We start from the raw sequence: 23,049 nt of genomic DNA, 5'->3' as shown, positions 1-23,049 counted from the left end.
ATAAATAAAAAAAACATTTAAAACTGATGGTTTTACGGTAAAAGTTTTGCTATAATAATTTGGTCAACATTTCATATATATGTTTAATTGTTCTGATATAATTTATTAAATGGCTTTCAAATAGATCATTATTAAACTAATGTTACAGGTAAAGATAAAAATGATTTTTCGAGTACACTTGTTCGTAAAATTTTGAAGTGTTTGATAGTATAAGTAAAAGTCCTTTTATTCAGTTACGGTAGAGGGAAAGCATTTGACCATGGCTTTGGACCACACAGTATGGTGGTCTCGAGACGGTATGACTTCACTTTTCTGAAGTTGTCTTTTCCTCTCTACTCTATGAGTAAGAGGGATTTTGCTAACATTATGAATTGTAAAAGCATGTTATAAAGACGTTAAATAGTATACTTTCATTACAGGATCTTAAGAGACTTGGAAAAATGATTGTTAAAATCGACAAGTCGCAAAACTATTTAGAAGATGAAGGATTGTTGTAATAGAACGTACGCCACCCTTGTTGTGTTCGTTACAGTCTCCAATGCATTATTCCTAATTATACAAGAAGAATCTGATTTGAAATTTTCAAGCAACTGAAAGGGTCATATTATAAAGTTGAACAATTCACGTCACTGGGAGAGGTTTGAGTGAGAAAATTTCATTGAAAGAAAATTATTTCCGATGAAGCAAACGAGAACTGTAGAGGCAGCCAAGTTAATTTATTGAAGTGTTTATTTATATTTTATTTATTATATATATTTATTTATACTTTATTTATACATATATTTTATTTATACTACTAATTTTATTATTATTATTTATACTTTATATTTAATCTTCTGATTCTTGTGAATTAAAATGTATTGTGTGTGCGTTTCTTACTTTACCCCTAAAACATGAAATAAGATATTGAAAACAGTATTATCTTTAAACTAAATTTGCTCTTGAAAAATCATATCTTAATTTAACAGCTTCTTAAAGTTATCGAAATAATAGTTAATTTGTAACTGAAGCAAAAAAAATCGCTTTCTTAACTTGTAAGTACATAATTTTTGTGTCATAGAATTAAATTGGAACAAGTTTTCTCATTTTTTAGCTCCATTACAAGTAATCATGCTTAGATACGATGTATATTAAATCAAATATTGAATAAGTATATCTGAACATAAATTACAAATTGATTGATTGCAATATAAAAAGAGACTAACTCTCTAAATAACTGATTAGTTCGGTAAATGCAAAATATATAGCAACTGCTTTTAGCAAACTATATAAAAAAATATATGAAAATTATGGTATTAATCTCGAAATTATAAGACATACAAAAAAAAGCTTAAAAGCACCTCATCAGGCTTCATTTAATTATGTCAGGATAATCTTAACTTAACCTGCCTAAAAAATTGCTAAACACTAAAATTACAATATATTTTAAAAAAAGGTTCTGCAAGCTTAAATAATGTTTTAAAAGAACTAAGACAGCTGCTTTTAAAAGAAGGCACGTGTTTTAAATATTTTCACTTTAAATGGGAATTCATTCTTCAGTCAGCTCTGTAGCCATCGAAACATGCCGAGTCCGAGAAAATGAGACAATTTGTAGTTTTTATTTTACTTGATTTCAGAAGTATTTATGCAATTTACTGTATTCAGTTTTCTATAAGGTACAAAAAATAACGTTTTAATACAATGTTTCTTTTGATTATTCTTTGTTTGAATTATTAAATTTAACCTATAAAAATTAAATTCAGAATAAAAACTCAATTGGACTAGAATTTAATGATAAAAATTAACTTTTTGTTGTTCTTTGCCCGTTAGTAAGTACGTTTAAATAACCAAATTCCACCTGAAGGAAAATTTTAAGTAACGCATATGCCTAGATATGATTACAAATTCAAATAACTAAACTTAGGAAGTGATAAATTATTGCTTACAAATGAATTAAAAGAAAAAAGCAGGAATTTATAAACTTATTGATGTCATCACACATGTGGCGTCTACATAATATTATCAGAGTCTCCTAATTAAAATAAATCTTTAAATATATGATTGGTTTTGGTTCACCAAATAAATTTAAAAAATCGTAATGTTTAACCTTTCGGGATAGTATAAAAATGCACTAGAAAAGGTCAATTTTTAAATATAAAAAAACTTGATTACTCTTTTTTTTTTTTAATCAAAAGTGGCTGCAAAAAATTATAATTATACTGCTAATAGTTTTTCCGTTTCCCTAAAAATTCAATCGATAGGACCTATTTAATAACTCTAAACCTAATTCGAATTACAAACCGAGTCTAGTTATTCATTTTTTCTAACTATAATATTGTTTAAAACAATCACAATTCTGCTAACATTTTTTGCTCAATTGCATTACGCGACGCAAAACAGCAATATTCAACTTTGACGTAAAACAACTCAATAACTAAACCACATTTATTTTGATAAAAAAAAAATTCTGCAAAATATGTGAAATTTCATTTTATATTATAATGCGAGTTATGACAGAGAAAAGCACGCTCGGTGAAGATTTTCTGAAACGATGGTGGCAGCAGTAGTTTTATTTAGTATTTAATAAAGAGACATTAACACCTTATAAACACTTCAACTTTCGAATTTAAAACTTGAGCTAACTTGAATTAAAACTAATTGAACTTATTTTATAACCCAGATAAAGTTTGCAAGTATAACGATAAAAAAATAATCCATCTCAAATCTTCAAGCTCTCTGTAAACCATGACTTACTGATATATTAATCTATAATATTATTAGTCTAATCTGTGAGAACTTAGGTGTGAGAAGTTCATTTTAGACGAATTCTCCTTAACGATCATGAGCAGGAGCATTTCATCAACTATTATTAAAACTAGTGTATTAAACAACAATCAAGCGAACGAAAGCATTTAGTTTCGGTGTTTGGTGAGTGATAGCGAGTAGGGATATATTTAATTTACATCTTCGCTTACTTTTCGGAACAATTATTTTACAGATGTATCTCCTGATTTCCGAGAAAAAGATTTTTTAGAGTCTTAACAAAATATTTAATATCGTTATATTAATTTAACAAAGTTCAATTATAAAGGTTTTGACCACCGTTACGTACAAGTAATCGAAATAAATGTTTCGAAATATTAACCTTTAAAAACAATTAAGTGTTTGCACAGATAATGTTGCTTACAGTCGCATAGTTCTTCTTTTATTTCGTTAACACTGCAAAGACTTAATCAGAAGAGATATTAAGTTTTTTGCTTTTACGAACAAATATATTTATTTATTTTTTGCTGCTTTGTAGGCAATTTTTCCCAGATCCCGTGAGCAATTCCGAGGGTATACTTGGAACGCTAGAGTGATCAGGGCAGGAGCTTTAACTATATTTAATAATATATTAAAGAGTAAAAGCTGAGGCATTAGTATCAACAGGGTGACTTGCGTTTTTAAAAGGTACTTATTTTCGTTTTTTAAAAACCCTTAAAGGTGCTTTTTTTTTTCCATGGATGTTTTTAAAAAGTGCTTCATTTTCCCTTTTCCAAAATGTGATATTTTTCTTTCCCATGTTGATTTTCGCCACAAATTATGCATCCTGTTCAACGCTTTCACAATTAATTCAACCTTCATCTATTTCGGCGTTCCGCCGGCCTATAGTGTATGAAAGCTCCATTTGTTTTACATGTTTGATGAAATGCGTATACTAAGCAGGATTCAGTGGTAAGGATTTTTTGACTCTCCTGTTCAACCCTGATCCATTTGGCAACAGATTCTCAATTTCGGAGTTCATTTTCCGCCCTCTGTAATAGTATCGGAAAAATCTCTCGCATTTTTGCTGATTTCGGGACCCTCTAAACATTGTCAATTTTTTTTTCTCTGTTAGTGATAGAAATTTTCATTTCTCTTGCTAATTTCATCGTTTGTGACGCGCCATCGTCACTGTAAATAAGACAGTCAATTACTTGCCAACCCTGTCTAATTATGATATTTTTAAAAGTACTTAAATATATTTTTCTGAGTGCTTGAAAAGTGCGTAAAAGGTATCTATTTTTTGTTGAAAAATTTAGCTACGCACCCTGATAGAGCAATATCCAGGAAAGATAGTTCAAAAAGGTAAAGACTTGGAGAGAGAGCAGGGGTCCTCCCTATTTAGTTTAGCGAAAACTAATAGCAATAGATAGCAACTAATGTCTTTGGTAGCGATAAATTGAAGTCTATAAGCAAAGTAGAACTCTATAGTTATATTATAATTATTTTAGTTCAGTTGCGCAAATTAAAAATTAGGAGAAGCTGATCATTTTAAATATCTTCCAAACATATAAATCTTTGACCTTTACCTTCCTTTTAAAAATCGAATGATATTGTTTTAAGAAAGTTTTAGCAGAATTTAATTCTATAAAAAAAAAACTTACAATTCAACTTTTATAGATAACAAAATGTTAAATAATATGTGCTTACATAAATTGCAACATTAGATATTTAAAAAAATAAATATTAATTTAACTTGCCAAAAAAAAAGGACTAAATGACTCGAAGAGTATTTTTTAGCGTAGCGAATAAGTAACTCCTATGACTAAACGACCGAAAAATATGGTTATCTTGGTAAACTCATTTGAAGTCGAAAGTTGCGTTGTTTCTTATTTTATTTTCATGTCCGTCGTTAAGCATCCGACCCAATGTTGGATTTCTGACTACCGATGTTCACTTCCACAGCCTTATAATTTTGATCACAATCCAGATGAACTTCTTTATCAAGCATTTGGAGAAATTCGCCTTCGTGGAAGACTTTTTGATGAAACTAGTCTGAATTTGCCATTAATGCGGAGGAAAACCCCCCCACGGTTAGTCTGATGGCAAACTAGGGGCCCACAATGTGGCACAATATTTAAGTATGTTTATGCATATTTCTAAGTGTGTATAATAGCGTTGTTATACATAGATAAATTCCATCGCATGGTCCGGCAAGGAACGTGGTAATCTGTATTTTACGGTAATTTATCTTATGCTTGCATAATATCTATATTTTCTTACATTATCTAGTCTTAATACAATTCTAATGGGTTATGCGACATATCCAGTGGAAATTACGGCTACCGAATAAAAAATACAGTATTCGTTCTGAAAATATAGCTTCGACTTCTTTTTTCAGGATCAAGGGTTCAGGACTTTTTCTTTTTGGTAGAAAAAACCATTTGCCAAAATATAATATTTTTCGCTGAATTTACGATTTGGTGAATGCTTAGTGCAGCCCTTAATAATTAGATAGTGAAATAAATTAAATGTGCGGCGACTCTGAATTTGCTTTAACCTGTTACTTACAGTAGAGGGCATATGGAAACCTTCATTTACGCCCCTTCATAAGACTAAGAAGGAAGCAGTCCTTTTTTTATTTATTTATTATTTTTTTCTTATCGTGTAGAGTTGATTGGCTTTTGAAATAATATAGACTAATAACTATCGTAACTTTAAATGACACAAATATCGAAATAGAAGTTTTTATTTAATGGAAATTTTTTGGAGCGACACTATCACGGCAACTTTAATAGCGCAGGAAATGTTTTCAATAAAATACTGAGCCCCTAATGATCTATTCCTCTTATATAAGGCAAGTCTTTTTTTTTCAAATGAATTAAAATTTTAATAGATTAATATCTGGCATTAAAAGGAATTATTTTGTTTTAGATTTCAAAACTAATTGCATACTAAAAAGTTGACTTTAAAGTTTTAAGAAGTAAATTTAAAATTAATTTAGATCATTCGTTAAACGCATAAAGATTGTGAGCTCGTGGTTAGAAAATGGAAATAAAAAACAATTATTATGAAAGTACTGTTGAACAAATATGAAAATGATGTTAAACAAACGTAGTAATCATTTACGACATTTAACCAGACTTGAATAATGTTAAAACTATATAAACTTGTTATGTTTTTACAGTCAGAATTTTCTTTAAACTTTTATTGTGATCTTTAAATGCAGAACAGAGCTCCATAACAGCACATGAAATGTGTATAAAAACAATTTAAAGCAACTCCTTCAATTATGCTAAACATCCTGATGGTCATTGTCTCTATAAAGTTTTTGCTTTACTTCCCAGGAGTTAAATTAACTCCTCTATCATATTCACTAATCATGACTTCTTAATATTTTTCTCTGTTATCTTTACAGTTTTAATTAAAGTTAATAATCATTTGTAGAAAATTAATCTATTTTAGTGTAAAACGTATTGCAAATTCCTGTTTAAAAAAAACACCACAAATGCTTGCATAGAAACTACTTGTATGTTTACATATAAATAGGAGTATGCTTTCACCATTCTTTTTTCGAAATTTTCCCGTTACAATCGCTTCTTTGGTATGGTAGTATAGTATATTATAATAACCTGACAGATTTAGAAAATTATAGGGTAGATATTTGGATACAGTATACAAGCGACATATTCTTCATTTTAACGCTTTTAGTAATATACGTACTTAGAAAAAAAGAAAAATTTAAGTACAGAAATATTTTATTTACGTTACGAGATAGTAAAATAAATTTAATTTTTTTTTATTAAATATAATTTCTAAATATTGATCATGTGCGGGGATTGAGCCCAAGATAAATTTATCTATAATTATTTCCTTTAAATGGTATGTTATAATACAACACCTGACCGAGTTAGAAAATTATAGTTAATATGGGCCTTATATATATATATATACATACAGCATATGATCAACAATTTCTCTATTTCAACGCCATTATACGCACTTAAAAAAATATATACTTTCATATTGAGTACATTTTGGAACCCCTTATTTGACTACAAATATTTCCTTTAGCACTGTAATATAGTAGGTTATAATATAATAACTGGCTGAGTTTGAAAATTATAGGTTATTTTTAAGGGCAGACAGACATGTGGCCATGTCTGTCTGCCCTTAAAAATAACCTGTCTGTATGCCAATAAGTATTTGTACAAGTATGACTGAAGAGAAAATCAAAGTTTATTTATAATCAAAAGTTTGTAAAGCCACCGCGAGAGGCAATTACAGAGTGAACTCTCCGGAGCAAACTTTCAAAAGTCCTTGTGTGACAACTAGTGGTATTTAGTACTAGTGAAAGATTTCTAATCAGCATTTTTTTTATCACCTAAAATATACTGAGTTGGTAATTAAGATCTCACCGTTCCTTTTTTGAAATGTTTAAAATGGGTGATATTTTCTCTGCCGGTTTCATCTGATGCCAATTTTCATGAAAAACTCGGTTTAAGCACTCTTCATTAGGTCGGAATAGCCTGGTCGGTAGGGCAGTTGGGCCCATGTTCATGGGTTCGAACTCCACCGGCCCAAGACCCCCCGTGTAGTAAATGGTGACTGATTTCACGTTAATTCTGCCGGGTCACAAAATCCTCCATGTTCTCATAACAAAGTATACCTCTGCGGGTACAGAACTGGAGATGTATCGTTCTCTGCTATGTATGTATATAATAGTATGTTGAATTGCGTTAAAATGATAAAATTTCAATTCGTAGACTCGTGAAATCGCGAAGATCTATATAGGAAAATGAACGGCGAGTAAAAAAATGCCTAACTCTAATTATTTGTAACCGTTTATATTCTGGAAAAATAAATCGCGTAACCTTTAATCTGAGTTAAAATGAAAGATTGAATTTGACGAACTTTGTAACGCAATGCATTTAAATTTTTTTAAAAATAGTTCAGTATATATATATGACGCTCGGTGGCTGAGTGGTAGCGCTTCGCGCTCCTGTGCCACAGGTTCAGGGTTCGACCCTCGGGCCGGGCAAGGTTGACTTAGCCTTTCATCCCTTCAGTGGTTCAATAAATGAGGAGTACCAAGCATGCTTAGGAACTAAACACTGGGGTTTCCGCGTTCGACTTACCACCTGACCAGAAAATCTGCTCTTGCACCCCAGAGCCCAAGGTCAAGAAAACTGAGATGGGCATAGTAGGCCTTGGCCCTCTATGGGCTGTCGAGCTGAGTTTAGTTTTTTAGTATATATATAAATACACAACTTATTTTTTTGGGCTACAAAATGTTCAAATCCGCTACTTTTGGAACTCCCATTCGCTAGTTTTTAATCTTAAGTTCTGGCAACACTGCTCCTCATACCTGTTTCAGTCTCCAAATGTTTGGTGAGGGACATTACTTCAAATTCAGGAGTCTGCACTTCATTCCCCCTTTGACACATTGATGAATCTATTGTTATGACATCGCCTGCTGGACGAGAGGACAGGCATGATCCCTCACAATCATCAAGAGGATTTAACACACAACAGATTGAACTTTCACATTGCTGCGTAAGGAGCCGAGCAGAGTGAGCGCAACTAGTAAAGAAAAACAATGAGGCATGTACTTACAATAACAACTTTTATTGCACCTTTCTGTACAAGTACAATGAACGGAAATCGTACTTTATTACATTAAAGGGAAATAGAATTTATTATCAACGGATTTATATATTACGACACAACATCAACAGAGATAAATGGAACTTTTCATAAATCTTATATCTTCCTTAAACTAGAAACACTATAGAAACGATGAGGGGAAAAAACGTGCACTAAAATTGAACCTTTTGTTCGTATCAATGATTTCATTTAACAATCTGATTGCTTTGTCAGATACATGAAGCCTTGATAATGCATAAATCCTTTGAGGATTTTGTTAATATGCATTTTCAATGAGGAATATGATTAATTCAGCTTATATATTTTACATTGTTAGTAAACTGCTCGTGTAAAATAATTTATAAACCAATATGCAAAACTTATTTAAAATTTTTTTTCAGAGGTGAGTAAAGGCGTTAACTTTAGAGCAAATGATTTTTTAAACCTTTGCTTTTTTCAAACTTGTTTCATAATAGAGTTTATGACATTTCAAAAATAAAATTGTCCGACTTTTCTACAATTCTAGACTATATTTTATCTATATATTGTAATATTTTGTCAGAAAAAAATGACTTTTTTTATTTGATGTTTCAACAGATTTTGAGAGTGGAAAAAAAAACACAACTAAATGTAGACATTGTGTAAAACTATCGAATTGCGACATCGTTAAAAGGACTCCTTTTAATACATGTTAGAATTATTTACTGTTACTGACAATTCTAAAATAGTTTTGGCATGCCTTTTGAGTTTTGTTTTTGTAGGGAAAAAAAATAACACTCCCCTGAACATAAGTGCATAATCAAATAGAGTGCTAATCCTATAAGTTATTACAATAAGGTGTTTATTTTACCTCATTTAAATTTTAGCAAACAGCATTATAAAAATAAAACATTTACACAATATGAGAAAAAATTGGAAATAATTTAGCAGAAAAAAATTTAGATTTCTCTGTGTACTGTGCAACACACATTTAATTTAATATCCAAAGACTGTAAACGCATCAGACAATTAAATCACATGTTTCGTCCACATTCTGCCAATAAATATTTATTGGAACAATTTTGTTGTATCATTTGAATTTAAAATACCTACTTAACTTTATTATTATTGATGATTGATTAGAAAACTTAAATGATTATCTTTTGAAAAGTATTAGCAATATCGTTAAACAATATCTCTTGTCTTATTACAAATTTTTTTTTATTCGCAATTCAATATTTAGTTCCCTGTAAAAAAAAAACAATAGTAACATTTTCTGTTATGTTAAACATAACAAATAACTTTACTAGTCAATTTAATTATTTCTTAGGATTTCCTAAGTTTATGAAATGCAACTTAAATTTAGTTTTATAAATTATTACTATTTCACTAAATTTCGATTATTTTTTAGCACATACGCTAGTTTATTCATGAATTGTATAAAGTCAAATTATTAGCAGAAAACGTTTAACAATATATAAACTTTACTTTCTAAAAATATTTTGAAAAAGCCATAGTAACTTAAAAAAAGGATAATATTAGACCAAAAAAAAATTTGTTTTGAGAATTTTTTTGCATCTCTGAAGAATCAATTCTCTGTGAAGAAAAATAAATAAAATAAAAATTAATGTTTGAAAGCCCAAACCTTCTGAAAGACCAATTGGATTTTTTTTGGTCATTTTAGACTTGAGTTATTAAAAATTGACTGTAGATAAATCATTTTTATCAATGACATGTTTAACTGCATTTTGCAAAAAATTATTTTCATAGAAAGACTTCATAATAAAAAGGTCTCTTGAAACAAGACTTCATGAATCCCGCAATATATTAAAAAACCCTTTCAACAAAAAAAAGAGATCAATAAAAAACCTCATCTTAATAAAATAAAGCAAAATCATATTTTATTATTTTTTTTTAAATGAAAGAAATAAGCATTAATTTAAATTAATACAATTGAGAAAATTGCTTATGAGACCAGATTATTATTTCTGGATACAATTCTTTAATAAATATTTTATATAGGTTAAAAATATATTTCAAACAAACAGCAACATTTCAGTTTTTTCCCATTCCCTTATTTGTATGAGTTGAAATAAATTTGTAAAAAGAAAAGGAAAAAAAAGATTTAAACACAAAACACAGGAAAATAAAATTTCAAAAGCTATAATAATTCCATAGTAAGTTTAGTTCTTACTCAATAAACCAAATTTATGACAAAACAAATCAACAAAAATATACAAGACTGAAATTGCAAGTAAGTCAACGATTTAATTTAAACGTACTCCTCGAAAATGTGCAGATTCATAAAGGGCAGTACATTGCGAAAATCCGGCATGTAAAATTAAATTCTTTGTGATATGCTTCAGTGCTTTTAAACATTCAGAAATTCAACACTTTAATAAGTAATTTATTAAAAAATGGAAAAAATAATCAGAAAAGTAAAGAAAGTTAAACTAAAGCAAACTGAAAAATACTATGACAAATACATTACTTTTGTAATAATAATGTATAATATAATGTGATTATAATAATAATAATATGATTAATAATAATGAAGATTACTAAATAATAATCATTATATAGTAATCATTAATCATATTATATTATTTTATAAGTGATCATTTTTATATAAATGATAAATTTTATATAATACAATATAAATGATTACTATAATAAATTATTACTTTTAATAAAAGAGTTAACAGGCTTGTATTTTAAGTTTTTTTGGAATCAAATGAAATAAAGACATTTTTTGAAATGTTTATAAAACTCAAAATTAATAACGAAAGTAGACTTTTTTTACGAGTCATGCAAAATAGAAGATCACGAGGTTTATTTATACATAAAATCGATTATTTAAAAAATATTTTAATTTTCTTTAAATTCTGTTGTGTCAAGTAAGTCATCTGCACCTTTATCTATAGAAACAATTTGCAATAACCAATTATGATTTATCCTTAGTTGTAAAGTATTGCTACAACACTACAGTTTCACATTAACAAAGATGATAAAACTTTACTCTTTTTTTTTAAAAATAACTGGTTAAAAACTTTACAAACATGAAATCTACATACAAATAAACATGGTAGCATGAAACACTAATTAAAAACAAATAAAAACTGTTAAAATGCAAACTTCTAATTGGGTAAGATTTTTTTTTGAAAATTAACATTTAATATACAAAATAAGCCTATGAGCTTATTTTCAGAAATACGTTACATTAACTAAAAGATTTATAAAGCTTTAAAGATGCTAGTAATATTTTGAGATCATCATATTTTATCTTCAATATTAAATTTTATTTAAATTAAAATTCTAGAAAAATTGAGCATAATTGTTTTTTTTACTTATTAATTTAAACAGAAATTATCATATAAGTAAGCCACAACTTAAATAAAAAGCATTAATAAATATGCAAAATAATAAAAAAACATAAGATCACAATCTTAATAAATGATTACACAACTGATATAAAATAACTTCTACTTAAAAAAAAAACTTTTTTCCTTGACAGTAAATGTTATTAAATATTAAGCGTACCTTAGTAATAAAAATTTATCTCCAAAAATACCTCATAGTTGTTTAAACACATTGAATGTATTTTGCACATAAAATAATTAACCTTATTAAATATTTTATAGGTAAATAGTGTTTGTATTTATATTAATTAATGTAATAACACCAAAAATAAATAAAAATAATATATACTTTGTCAGTTAAAAATAAATACTAAGACCTGCACTTTTTATGTAACTGTCAAAAATAATTGTCATAAAAAATTTGATAAAAATTAAGCATGTGATAAAGATGTTTGCAAAAGAACAAAACATATAACAAGTTTTTAGCAACTGTTATCAAACAGACTCTTACAATCATTATCTTCAAAAATTAAGTGCACAATTTTTCACCACACATTCATTTGTTAATGCTTAATTAAAATGACTTACGACTGTATTAAGACTAAAAATTGATCAGTTTTAAATCAGAATGAATAAAAAATATTTCTTTTTCATTAATTTTAGAGTAATATTTAAAAAAAAAAAGGAAAGTTGAAGTAAATTTTCCTTCCCTACTAAGGGTCTCTTTAAAAGCTACATTTAAAATTAACTAATTGGAAAACTTTAGAAATTAGGCATCTTATAAACACTGTTTATCATGATAGCCTTAATAGAATAATTTTTAAAACAATATACTTTATTTAAACTATTTAACTCCTAAATTTCACTATTAAATTAGAATCAGATTAGGAACAGTTATTTTAATAAAACTTAACAGCCAGTAAATAACAACAAAAAATATTTTTATATATTTTTGGCAAAAATATAATAACTTTTGAAATATAATGGGAAGACACTTCAAAATGCAGTGCTAAAAATTATTACAATAGAACCCTCATTATACAAAGCCCAGGGGACCAGGGGGGTGAGCTGGAAAATTGAAATCATGGGGGATCCTTTCTATGTCAATTTTATAAGTGTCAGTAAAATTACTCAAAGCAATTTTCAACAATAATAAAGTTTAATAGAAGCCCTTATAGCCATGCGAGTATTAAAAAAACAAAAAGTTTGAAATTCAAATAATGCACACAAAAAAGTGTATGAAGCAATTTGTCACAAAAAGCAAACATTTAAATTATTTAGATACTTGTTTTAAGTTTTACTATATCTACATTTTGAGAGCCTACCAAAAGCTTCTTAAATAAATCACAATTAACAGAGCTGTCAACATGGATAGAAAAAAATCCAGTAGATTTTACGAAATAATATAAATTTCATGATAATTGTTGCATTAGGTACTAAATACTTTACATATTTTCAACATCATCAAATTAGAAAAACTGCAATATTTTCCAGCTAGGATTGTCACTAAATAAACTTGAAATGCTATGTATTATGTTTACACATAATTTTAAAGGCATTTCAATTCATCAAAGATAGTTAAAAGTCTTTTAATTCAAAAAGGGAGTTCTGAATAAATAATAATAATAAAAAAAATTAGAACAAAAAAAGTTTTAAATTGATATTTATAGATGAGGCTCGCTTTATAATGTATCAGTGATAAGCATTTAAATATTCAATCAAGCAGTAATCAGTGAAAACATTATATTTCAATGGGTATTTCTTTTGGGAAACTTAATTTTAGGGAATTTTCTAAAAATGCACAAAAACCAGGAGAATTTTTATTAAACCAGTAGACCAGGAGAAACTGGCCAAAATCCAGGAGAGTTGGCAGATATGGATTGAGGTGAATAAAATAATATATTAGAGTAAAATAACAAAATAATGTAGGAGTATTATTAAAAAAAATCAATATTTAATATAGCATTTTTTCCCTTCTAAAGTTTAGAAGCTTTAAATAATCTTATGTCTGTCTTACACATGTTTTATTTTTCTGACATAAATAAAATAATCCTATGACACAATATCATGAAAAAGAAGACATTCTAAATTTTTTTTTTGGGTCATTTTTTAGCAGTTTTTCAGAATAATCATCACTTTAGTAATTTGATAGAATTGAATGAGGAGTTTAATGACTAAAAAGAAGTAATACATCAGCTAGAATGCAATGCGGTGTAGGGTTGAAAGAGGTATAGTATAACTGAATAGGTGATCAGGCGTTGAATAATTGAGGTTCTACTGTATTTTGCATATAAATTAAATATATTTGATAATAATTTATAATGAGTTTTAAACTTTTGTTTAAATAATAAACAAATAAAACAACATGACATGCAAAACACAAACACTAAAAACCAGTTTGCTGAAAAATTAATTCATGAATTCTTAAACAGATGAATTTCTTTTGATCATTTAACAAGGAAATTAAAATTATAAGTGTTTTATTAAATTGGTCATAACTAGGGTTGCAAGTTTGTTGTAGAATTTCACATAAAATTTAGAAATTTTTGGTGAACACAAATATAAGCATGTAAAAGAGCTGACAAATTGTTTAATTTAATTTTATGCAATATTAAATTTATTCCCATAAACAGAATTTCAAAGAAATATCGCAAAATTTTAAATTATTCTTGATATGTTTTTACGTTCATCAAATATTTGTTTGCTAACATTTCTATATGATTTTTAATGCAAAGTTTTTATAAATTTCACAGTCCTGGCCAATCAGTTAATTGTCATTTCAATTAATTTCTGATAAAGTAAGAGCTAACTTAACCTTTTCTTCCTTTTGTATACTTAGTGCACTATTTGGGAGGCTCTTATTAATTTATAATTGAAAAGATAGTATGACCACCTTACTTAATAATATTTGGACTATCTCTGAACTATTTTCATGTTAAATTGCTATTGATCTATTTTCCTAAACATTTTATCAACAAAAATTTACCAACTTTAAAGCTGCGGAGAAGTAGTAATTGCTGTTAGAATTAGTGTTGTTGAATTTAGAATACCAAGGTGAAAAAAGTTCTCTGTTTAAAAATTGTAACGCTAATCACAGCACTTCAAAAAATTTCTGGATTTAAGAAAAATAAATCATGGAAATGAGCATGAAAATTCACTCCCTGACAAACTTGCAACCCTAATTATAACACATACAACTTCAATAACTTTTTCATGACTAGTAATTGACAAGTCTACAATAATAAATCTGAATAAGATTAAAAATAAATACTAATGGGAAACATAACACATTCGAAAAACGGTTAACAAAAATATGTAAATACAAAGGTACATAAACAAGTTGAATTTAGAGAATAAACAAAATCAAAATAGTTACTATAATCGCATTTCAATCTACTAAAATACAATTTTTCTTAAAAAAATAAAATGAGATTTTATAAAAAGACATGACTAGAGTAAAACACATAGAAAGATATTCCAAAATAAATTCAATTTGCCTTTTTCTACTCTGCTTATGAAATATTAAAACATAAATTTGAATAAAATACAGGGATGTTATATACCAATTAATAACTGTATAATCTATATAACAATTTAATAACTGATTAGAGCAATTGTTAGACATAAACATAGAGGAGATTTTTCGAAGTAACAATGCAGTAAAAACTTTTATATTCAACTAAATTTTAATTTAAGCTATAACTTCTCAAACACTAAAATAAATAAATTGCAGTTAATTTTAACGAATAACAGCCAGCAATGTTAAAAGATTTATTAAACAATGAGAGTGATAGTAATAAACGGTGATTTATGTGATTATATCTTTTCTAAGGTCAAACAAAAAAAAATATTGAGATGATTTAAAGAAATGATAAGAAGTTAAATTGATACTTATATTAATTTGCACAAATGTCCAGTTAAAGCTAAAATGTATTTAAAGAAGAAAAAAAAACATTTCATCTTAAAATAACTTCCACTAATCAGATAGTAATTCTAGTAAAATTTTGTTTTCTATTTATACATAAAATAAAAGTTAAACAGGAATTTAAACACAGAAAATTCTTTTCTTGTTAGTTAATGTGATGGTATAAATACCTGAAGGTTTTGATTCCACTAGCATAATATCTACTTTGAAAGAAATATGAGTACCATATGACTACATAGTTTTGATTTAAACATGAGTTTGATAATAATAAAAAAAAATTCCATGGTAACATGTTTAGCCGCTTTTGAAAAATGTATGACAATAAGCAACTGATTCCACTAATCAATGATTATACATATCGTCTGAAAACTTGTATAAACAATAATTTTTATAAAAATAAAAACAGCTGATCTTTCCCACTTTGTTGTAATATCTATTGTTACCCAACCAATTATCTTAATCACTTAGAAGATTACTGAAATTGTAAAATGCATTTTGAAACAATATATGTACATTGATACTTCAACACCTTGAAAATGTATCACATATATGTGTAAGTTATCGTAAAACATTTATCAATGGAGTGATAATTACATGCACACAGCTAGCATAAAATTTTATAAACTTCAACAAATAAAAATTAGTTCGCAATAAAATTGTTTCATTGATAATAAAATTTCATCAAATACCATCTACTTACGTAATGCACAAACCGAGAGTTTTTTTTTGTACCACAAATGCTAATGAGAGAACATGGGTAAATGCATTCAAGTTTTAAAAAATTCAACACATAAAAAAATAAGCAATTAAAACACTTATTCTTTCCTTAAAGCAAGATTATTTTTTAAAAAATATTCACTACTTGAAAGTAACATTTAACTAAATCTACTTTAGAGTTGCTTATTTTTATAGAAAATTTCAGGACACTTTCTTTACTTCAAAATAGGAAAGTTATGTGTTACTATTCTTAAGAGCATTACTAGTCGTTTTACTTTAATTTAAGAAAAAACTAAGAAAATTCTTATCAATACTAGGAATCCAACTTGTATTAATGCTTTTACATAGTTAAAGGGTCAATATTTCTGTAATAATTGAGATCATTTTAATTGGAGTAGATTGAATATAGAGTTTAATGGCAATCTTTCAGTGGCATAATACTTTCTGCAAATAAACTAAAATACAAAGCAAAACTTATTATTGATGTTATACTGCTAAATTGTTTGAATTAAGAAAATAAAGGCACTGATTAAAATAAATTAGCAATTAGAGCTTATGAAAATAGCAGAAATATTGTAATAAATAATAATAATAAAAAAAAGAAGAAGAAAGAGTGGCAATTTTTTTTTTTAAAGTCAAGAAAATAAAGCGTTTAAAAAATAATCCATAAAATAAATATTTTTTTACACACACAGTCTTTAAAATCTTTCAAATTATTTAAAATCTTTCAAGACTGTATCAAGTAAAATAAATATTTTTTTGATACTGTCTTTAAAATATTTCCCTAACTTTTTAAAATAGGAACTAAACAATTGTAGCAGATCTATATAACAAAATTGTATGAATCACATTTCTCCATAAACCATAGTTATAAACAATGAAAATAAAACATAAGTTATTTCTGGAGCTGAGCAAGAACCATTAACGGTTCTTGGGTTGTAAGGGAAAAAATATTTACTATGAGGTAACAATTTTCTAAAGTAAACCAAAAGTGATAATTTTTTTGTCGTTAATCTGAATGCTCTTGATAATTTCAGTTTTTTCCGTAACTAAGAGTATTATTATACTTAATTAAATCTAGATAAAATTATTTTATAAACACCTAAATATTTATCTATTGCAGATATACATTGCAAGGTTTAATAAGTTAAACTTAATGGATTGTGAAATGATTTATATAATGCGAAGCCTCAAGTTACTAGGGTTTGCATTAAGATCTTTTATTGTATGGTGTGATTAAATGACAGAAAACCTGCAGCCGACATTTTTTTTAATTTCTGCGTTCTTTCTTTTTATATATCTATATATATAATACACTGGAAAACCTGTTGAGTCAACCACTTTTGCATGTTGGTCATCTATCACCATCAATTTTCAGATAGTTAAAAAGACAATTAAATTGCCATTTTATAAATAGGTCACTTGCCTAAGTGGAACATCAAATTGTTGTACCAAAGTGGTCAACTTGCATAGGCCTCCCCGTAGTTTAAAAAAAAAACAACTTTCAAACAGGAATTGCCAATTATTTTGGAATATCTTCTGAACACTGTTAATGCTATTATTAGTTTGGATGTGAAATATAGATTTTCTTTAGATGGGAAATATAATTGTTTGGAACTTTCCTTGCTTGAGACAATGTGAAAACACTCCAGTCAAAAATTAGATGATACTATTCAATAAATGCTGCACTGATAATACACAAGAAAGGAAATCATCTCCAAAATGGGGAAAACGGTGAGGGATGACATAGATCTACTTCTCCATTGCTCAATTCTGTATCCTTTAAAAAGAAAACACTTCATGTAAAAAAATATGTTTAAATAATAAATTTGCATGTTAAGGAATAAGTAATACATGTTTGAATTTAAGCAATATATTTATATGTTAGGAAGGTCTTTAAGACAGTTCTCATACCTGCCAACATTGGAGAAATAAAACAACAAAGATTTTACTAATCGACCCAATTTTGGGTTAACGACTAGTGATGTTCAACTTTGTAGCCTTATAATTTTGTACCTAATCCAGAAGACAAGGGAACCCGCAGATCAAGTAGTGGGAGAAATTTGCCTTTATGGATGGATTTTTGGTGCAATTAACCCGCATTTGAGTTAGATGGAGAGGAAGACCACGAGAACCTCCCATCAGGGAAGGGGAATCTAATCCGTGATCCGTTTACCACTGAGGGTATTTCACGTCAGAACTGTGGTCAGTGCCAGCCAGATGTGGAATGCGTATCAATCAGTCATTGCTCGGATTGAAATCTGGGTTTACCTGATTAGAAGGTGAACGTGCTATTCCTTGAGCCGTCATGGCTCAAGTTAAACAATTAACACTCAACATACTGCAGTACTGGCATTAGCACCCTCTGTTGATGAATAAAAGAAGTATTTTTGCCATCAATGGATATTTTATCAAAAATTTTTTTTTTTAAAAATTCTTCAATAAATACGGGGAAATTCGAGAATATACAGGTAAACTGGAGATAGTCGTAAAATACAGGAGTCTTCATTACAAAACAGGAGACTTGGCAGGTATGAGTTCTTTTAAAAAGGGGTATACTTTGCATTATCTATAATAATAAAAGGAAGAGTTTACCTGTCTGTCTGAGTGTTTGTCTCTCTCATAACTCAAGAATGATTGAATGTATCATCCTGAAATTTGGAAAGTGGCCACAAGGGCAAATTTAGCCCCCGATACTAAAATTCGCTCCAAATTTTCAAATAGTTCAGTAGACTGCAACAATACTAGGAAGCTTTAATATAGATACTATAGCTGCCAACATGGATAGGAAAAAATCCAATAGATTTTACGAAATATAAATTTCATGATAATTGTTGCATAATGCACTAAATACTTTACGCATAGGGAATTTTAGAGATTTTTATAGTTATCAAAATAGAAAGAACTAGGAGGCTCCGCCCCCTGCTCGCTAACGCTAGCCAAATGGTATCTTTGATTAGTCTAAGAGACATAATAGTATTCTCATGGTGACTCACATTAAGCATTGCTTTATTTATCGAAAAACCTCTCTCAGGATCAGAATTACCATGCGGCAAAATTAAAACAGTTGTAATTAATGTAGTTAAATTCTTATATTTTAGATTATTGCTTTTTTATTTATATTCAGCCTATAACTCTAATTTTTTAGGAACACCAACAAAATTTTATCAGATTTTTAGGAATTTTAGGGTTTGCACATAGTTTTAGGAATTTTATGAATTTTAGGGGGAATGTGACCCCTGGATTGTGGTAAATTTTGACTGCAATGAGTTGACCTTGAGCAACAGCCTTATGCTAAATGATACAGAATACAGTTAATCTTTATTTTGACGAAATGAGCCATTAAAAACATGCTCTGCTTAGTCTATTAACACAAAGGATAAAATCTAAGAATAAATATTAAAAATGGAATATTTTTTTAGTTTCACTAATTTGCACTATAATGAAACACTAGATATGTTATATTTTACTTGTGAAAATTTATTTAAGAAAAAGGAAAAATGCATGTTAAAATGCAACAATTGAAACAGCACAATTATTTTAACAAAGAAAAAAAGTTAAGATAAGTTAAGAAGAAAAGTTAAAGAAAGAAAGATTAAGTGCTTTAAACATATTTATCCATCCTCAAAATAATTAGCAAACATTCTAAAGCATTTTTTAATGATTTTATGAAATATTTTTGAAGCAAAATGCAGTTTACTTACACACGGCAAATTAATAGTCTTAATCATGTAATGATTAGTAACTTTTACATAGTCTAAATCACATTATTCATATTTCATAATAAAGTGATTAGATATGACTGCTATTCCAATAAATTTTTATAAGTTTATTGTTAACAATAATCTGACATCTTAAAATGCAATAATTATTCTAGGTTATTTTTAAAAATAAAAAGGTATTTTTGCATAAATAGTGATCATTTAAAGCACATAACATAGTGCATATAACATCCTCATGTTTGACAATAACTCAGTATTTAAACTATTAAATAATATTTTATATAAAAGCGTTAAGGCTTTTTAAATTAAGTAAAATTAAGGATTGAAATAGAAAAAAAGTTTAAGCATAAAAAAAAAAAAAACTTTGAAAAGTTTATTGCATCAAAATATATAGCTTATTTCAAGAGTCGAAATTCAACTCTTCTTTCAATTGAAGAACTTAGTGTAAGAACAGTTTTAAGCTACACTTTCAATGAAATTGAGATTTTTTTAGGGAAAGAACTTATTAAGTCTTACCTAACTGTATAACATTAATTTAATTCATAATTAGTCATCTGTAAATTTTGAAAATCTTAGAGGAAGAAGGTACTAATTGACAATCTAAGAGTTTTTACAGAATTGAAGAAATTCCAAGTGTATTTGGCAACTAACAGTGAACCATTAAAAGTTTATCTTATCGTAGCAAATTAATATGCCAAGAGAATAAAGGCTGTGAGCTGAATAGTTAAAACATATGTTAGGAATTTACAAAAATTTTGTCAATTGGAAGCTACAGGACAGGAAATAAATGTAAGGCATAAACTTTACTTCCTAATGTCAGTGTAAAGACTTAACATTACTTTCTACGCAAACTCAATAAAATGTCACTTAGAATTTTATTTTGTTAATATAGTGTATACCGTCCAACTCCTATTTTTCAAAAAGCATAGCGTAGAGCTAGATTTTTTTTAAATTTGCTGGATTTGCAACTTTTAGTATATATTTTAAAGTTTTAATTATTAATCCCATTACTAGCTACAAAGAAGTCTATTTATCCACAACTATGTTTGTTAGTGATCCTTAAATCAAACTAATAATCATTTCTCAAATTTCTTTAAAATACTTGCAAGGCAAGAGAGACAAGTCCCACACATGTATGTGCATTCCTACTTAGTTTAAAGATGGTACAAAATTTTAACGCACAATTTTAAAATACAGAAGATTTTAATCTCAGTGTAGAAGGCAGGAAACTTCCACACAATGCAGAAGAGTTAGCAGCTCTTTAATAGTTTTTTTCCCCTTAAATTCAATAACAATGTTAAATTTTCAGCCATTACAAAAATATAATAAAAAATGTTTCTTACTCTTTTGAGTGTTTAAAGTGAAGCTGGTTATCTCCTTAGAAAAAGGTATAAGAGCATTCCAAAAAGAAGAAGATTGCTGACAAAAAACCCACAGCAATTCTGTGTTGCAGACCCTTCGATATTTCAAACCACCGCCTGCTTCTCTCCTATAATTATTTGAGCATACATACATCATTTTGCATTTAACACTGACAAATATTAACATGATACCTATATGGTATCTGCTACATTTAAGATTTTCAAATTAATAACTTTCCATGACTAATTCCAAGAATTTATTATGACTTAACGAAGTTACTATTTTCTCCGACAAAAACACAACAATAAATATAAAAAGGCATTATAATAACATTAATTGAAATGATAGGCATAATCAAAACTGTTATACTCTGCATCTTCATATTTATAGATTTTAAATTTAAAAAACAGAGTAAAGAAAGAGTTCAAGCAATAAAATAGCTGGAAAAAAAATACAAAAGCAAATAATTTTTTTCCTTCTTTTCTGCAAATTATATTCCAGATACTTTTTTTGTTCGTCGGAAAGGAAAGAAATACTCCTGATTTTTATGTTCTCATTTTGAAATTAAATAAAAATAATAACAAAAATTCTGAAATCACAGAAATCTAAAAGATAATTTGCTCTAGAAATGATGTTTTTTCTTTCATTATTTTAAAGAACACCATAATTTTATAAGAACACGATAAAAACATTTTATATTTTAATAAAATGTGACTGTGAGTGGAGATTTTGTTACAAATTCAGATATTCGGAACACCATGAAATTGGAAGGGGGGGGGGAGTAAATTCCATTTTAAAAATTAGATTTTTCGGCGACCTAAATCCACGACTTTCCTTAATTTGTTTAAAAAAATAGTTAAAATCAAGACATTTCATGACAAATTTTGTTCAATACCAAAATTCATGACTTTCCATGATTTCTCATGAATTTCCAGGTTAGCAGATACCCTGCACATCACAAGAATTTAGAATAGAATAGCAACTAATGTGACATAAATTGCGGTATCATTGAGCACTGGTACATGGTGTTTTGTACTCTGCATCCCTATGCAATTTATTGTGTGCAATTAGCACTTGCTGTAAAGCTATCACTTATCAAAAACCTGTGGAATTTGCACTGGATTTCATGGCAAGATTCTGCTGCAAAAAACTCTCCAAAAAAATTTATGTCAGGGTAAATTTCAAAGAAAAAAAAATTAAAATACCAAAATGCATGTTTAAGTGAATTAATCAGGGTTATGGAAACAAGAAATTTAGAAGTCAGAATTGGAAACAGGTAAAAGTTAGACTATGGTAATCAAAAAAAAAGTTTTTTTTTTTTTTAATGTTTTATCTGAGTGATGAAAGGTATTTAAACAAATATTTTTAATAACGTGAAGAAAATATTATTGAAATAAATATTATGACAAATATTAAAACAGTTTACCACCAACCTAATTTATGACATTTAACCCCTTAATGATCAGTTAATTTCTAAGAAGATGGTCATAAAAGTGCCTATTTTTTTATCCCTGAAACTTATATGTGTATGAACAATATATATATATACATTTTTGATTTGTTTTTAGCTTGAAATTTTAAAAAATTAAATTTTTAGGAAAAGCCAACATTCAGGGTA

General features: G+C 27.8%; 1 long non-coding RNA gene across 1 annotated transcript in view; it reads right to left on the bottom strand.

The window, feature by feature from the left end:
* Positions 1–8,333: 8,333 nt before the first annotated feature.
* The window catches only part of LOC107450524 (uncharacterized), a 26,833-nt gene continuing 12,117 nt past the window's right edge, over positions 8,334–23,049 (bottom strand). The window contains exons 3-4 of the long non-coding RNA XR_011636019.1: positions 21,413–21,558; positions 8,334–18,127 (exon numbers count right to left, since the gene is read on the bottom strand). This is a non-coding gene — a long non-coding RNA (uncharacterized lncRNA). The remainder of the gene's footprint in view (positions 18,128–21,412; positions 21,559–23,049) is intronic.

This window comes from Parasteatoda tepidariorum, unplaced genomic scaffold, assembly GCF_043381705.1.
Source record: "Parasteatoda tepidariorum isolate YZ-2023 unplaced genomic scaffold, CAS_Ptep_4.0 HiC_scaffold_771, whole genome shotgun sequence".
In the NCBI taxonomy this organism is placed as follows: domain Eukaryota; kingdom Metazoa; phylum Arthropoda; class Arachnida; order Araneae; family Theridiidae; genus Parasteatoda; species Parasteatoda tepidariorum.
This window is presented reverse-complemented; position numbering and strand designations above follow the sequence as displayed.